Source organism: Dermacentor andersoni, chromosome 2, assembly GCF_023375885.2.
Source record: "Dermacentor andersoni chromosome 2, qqDerAnde1_hic_scaffold, whole genome shotgun sequence".
In the NCBI taxonomy this organism is placed as follows: Eukaryota; Metazoa; Arthropoda; class Arachnida; order Ixodida; family Ixodidae; genus Dermacentor; species Dermacentor andersoni.
Genome location: NC_092815.1, coordinates 191991191 through 191995161, shown reverse-complemented (window position 1 = coordinate 191995161; position 3971 = coordinate 191991191). Strand labels below are relative to the sequence as shown.

At 44.3% G+C, this 3971-nt stretch overlaps 1 pseudogene; it reads right to left on the bottom strand.

Moving 5' to 3' along the window:
- Positions 1–2057: 2057 nt before the first annotated feature.
- On the bottom strand, positions 2058–2944 carry LOC140215868 (putative nuclease HARBI1; annotated as a pseudogene).
- Between the last annotated feature and the right edge of the window lie 1027 nt (positions 2945–3971).

Here is a 3971-nt window from a genome sequence, read left to right as displayed (position 1 = left end):
CACTGTACTGCTGTATTTTGCGGGACAGAGCATACTTTATCTGACAAGGTAGGGAGAATGTAGGCTGCATTTAGTAAGCAGAAACTACGGTTACTGCCTAGAGCTGTATCACAGTATGTACCGCAAGCTGTCAGCTTTGACGCAGCTATGAGCCGTTTGTAGGAAGTGTTTCATTGACTCGTGATAATGCTGTTGCGAAATTGAAATGATAATTGGACCTCACAGATCGATTTCGAAAAATATAGGCCCCTCTGGTGCTTGCTCGACGAATTCAGCCTCTGAGGTGGCACTAACACCCAGTCAAGGTAAGAATGTACCCTTGCAGCATGGGGCACATTAACCACAAGCAACCAAATATATGCGCAATACGTCAGTGAATGAAGTGGAGTGCAGTATATTTCTGAAGACCTCAAGCGGAATTAAACTATGTAGCTTACATTTCTCAACATGCTAATATCGACCCGTTGTGGTTCCTTGGTGGCTATGGTGTTGGGCTGCTAAGCACGGAATTTCATTTGTAATCGTGCTTCATACCTATTATTTTTTTCAGGACAATGTCAAGGTGCAAAAAGTTGTAACCGTGGTAAGTTGGTGCTTTGATGAATCTTGTGCTGCAGTTCTGGAACTGCTATGAACTGGAAATTCTAATGTACTACAAAACTAGGAGCTATACTATGCTAGGGAGTGTCATACTGATTTATGTTTTTCATGTTTGCAGGCCGTGGTTGTGAGTGGACTGTAGGGGAAACGAAATTACTTTTAGATTATTATGAACAATACTTTCGACGAGTGGGACCCGTGAAAAAATTCCGAAACAAAAAGGAAATGTGGTCAATGATAGCCTTCAAACTCAAGGAAACTCTTGGAGTGCTGAGGAATGCAGACCAATGCTGCACACGTTACAAGACAGTAATGAAGCGTAAGAAGACAGCAGTGGCACACAACACCAAGTCTGGGAACTCCCCAACACCAGTGCCTTTTGAGGACGAAGTTGAAAAAATTCGCTGGCTTGATGACAGCCTGGAACCAGCAGAGCTACGTGACAGCCATGGGATAGTTTCACAAAAGGCGAGACACAGCCCCTCCTCCTCATCACTGTCACTCTGTTCTCAAGGCAGCACCGACAACACCACTGATGAACCTGCCAGTGTTTTGGAGGAATCGCACCCAAGGTCCTCACAAGGCTCTACATATTCTATGAAGAAATTGTCTAATGCAAAGAGTGCACGAGTGTCAACTGCAAGAGCAGAAGAAATAAAACTTTTTTTTGAAGAGATGGAGCGCCTTCAAAAGTTAAAAGAAGAGCAAAAGGCTGCTCGTGAAGAAGAGAGAAGGTTGCGACATGACGAAAATAAAAAGTACAGAGAAGAAATTAGAAAACAAAAAGCTGAACGACACCAACACAAAATGGAACTGCTCAAACGTGTCTTGGGGTTACCCTAAGCTAACTAGCACTCGTGTCGGAGTGGTTGGGACGTATGTGCAATGTAATAATAAATTCGTATTTTTTTCTACTGACAAAGCTCTGTTACCTAGCACGCTGTGCTGCTCATTCATTTGTATTTAGTATAGTACAGTGAATTTTTCTTTTGAATTATATTTTCATACGTTAAGTGGCTGAACCCTCGTGTTCGTAGCCTTGTATGTTTTTCTATCCCTATAGATGGGTTCCCTGCAAATTTACGTGAACTCACGAGCAGATCACACTCCAATCTGACGAGAGAATTACCTACGGTGCACATGTACAGTACTGAAACAAAAGTAGAGTTCAAATTTGCATATTTTGCATAACAATTTAGGATTCCTAAATTGTCAAATTAAAAACTGACGCCATTATAATAAAGCAATAAAAATGGCATGACAGTTTCTTCATAATAACAGAGAACTTGACCTCGCTTCGTATAGGCTCAAGGGATAATGGAAAGAACAGAACTGTACCGGGATCGGGACACATGGCACTTTGGGCTCCAGCCGGGCCCAAGACACTGGCCCATGCAGTGCTAACTATACATAATAAGGAACCATTACAACAAATGCAGCAATTTATTACACTCCTTACACACCTGCCATTTTCATGAGTGCATTAGTTGTTGCACAACACTACTACTTTTGCAGCACTGCTTCCAGCACTTTGCTCCTTTTTATTTCTCCCAGTCTGCGCAACAAAGTTTCTTCGGCAGTCTCATCCAGGTCATCGGTCCATGACTGTGGATGACACTGGACATCTTGAGGTGATACATCATCATCTAGTTCATCTGGCTCCAAATCTCCGCACTCAATGCATAAGTTATGCAGTATGCAACAAGCAATAATAAATTTGGTCAGCCACTCTACAGTGCGGAGCTCAAGGTAGATTAGTTGACGGAATCTTTTCTTTAGGTTGCTAAAACTGTTTTTTATTAGCACCTTCGTTGCTGAAAACTTTTAGTTGAAATCCATGTGTGCCTTTGACAACGCTCCATAGTCTCTGAATGGAGTCAGAAGGTACGGCCTGAGGGGATAGGCTGTGTCTCCAAGCAGGTGGTACGCATTGTCCTCGCAGTTTGGGAAGTTTCTTTGAAAGTGATGATAGCTTGAAGATTCGCGAATCGTGAATTTTGCTGGAGCTTCCAATGCAGGTGTCAACAAATCGTCTTTTGTGGTCACAAACCGCTTGAAGGGTTATTGAAAGGTAATGGTGCCGGTTGCATTAGGTGGAAGAGACCTTGTTGTCTGGGCATTGTATTTTGATATAGGAGCCGTCAAGGCAGCCAACAACACCAGGGATTCCAGACACCTGGTGGAAAGAGAAACAATGCTGTAATCACTGATACATGCAGAGATGCACTCTAGTGCAAACAATCTGTAGCACAAGTATTTTTATAAATAGGTGAATGCCAACCTTCTGGAATTCACTCGACAGTTTTTCCATGTTGGAAGGGAACATCACAACAGATGGACCCATGGTGAGGAGAACGTCAGCCACCCTTATCAGGATTCTGTGAACAGAACTATCTGACGGATCAAAGCGGCTTGCCACCGCCCTCATGCTTGTTTTATTGGCTGCATACCTGCAAATATTTAGCAAAATAAATGAATTTGCACGGGATGATAGAACGCCGGTCTGAATCGCGATGCTTTTGCTATGCAATTTATTAAAGCAGAATGAATTTTCGCTCTTTTCACTTTTCTTTGCGAGGCTAAACACTTTAACGTTTGATATTCCAGTTATGCAGTTTCTGTGAACAGTAGCGGAGACATTACAGGAATGGTATACATGTTAACAATATTTCCACCCTGCTTCAATGTAGAAGCGATTACGCAAGAACCGTGAAAAATACACGAAGAAAAAGCAACTGCGATACAAACTCCAAGCGGCATTTCCCTAGCGCAAGCGGCCGGGACGCTTCGTTACAGCGGGGCCAGTGTTTCGCGGCTACAACGCGGATGGGCTGCAGCCTAATCTACGTTCCATCATGGTGACAGACTTGGAACGTAGACCATTGCACTCCAGCCGCCGCACAACGCTAGTAAACACATTCTCGACAAGAAGCAGCGCGCTTATGTCTTGCCTCCCGGGTGCGCCGGATGGCGACCTCCGCTATCAAGCAATAAACTTTTTTTTTCAATCAATAAACAGCGCGGGGATTGGGCACAAGTACGTAAACATAAGTAAACTCACGATGTGAAAGTCAGCACGTGAGTTTCTGCAGATTTTGCGGGCACTCCGCCGTGGCTGCTAGACGGGCACGCCGTCGAAGCAGCAAATCTCGCTCTCAGTTGCTCCGCTACAGGTCGCGACAGACGGAAGTGCCTGCGGAACTTGAGAAAAACATAACATTGGAGAAAAAGGCTTTTTTTGTTCACACTAGTACCACCTAGAGCTGTACGGTACCTCGTCGTCCGAGTATCGCCGAACGACGTCCTCGACGAAGCTAATCACTTTAGGCCTCTTTGCAGGCAGGCGGAACATCACATCAAATGCCCGTTGG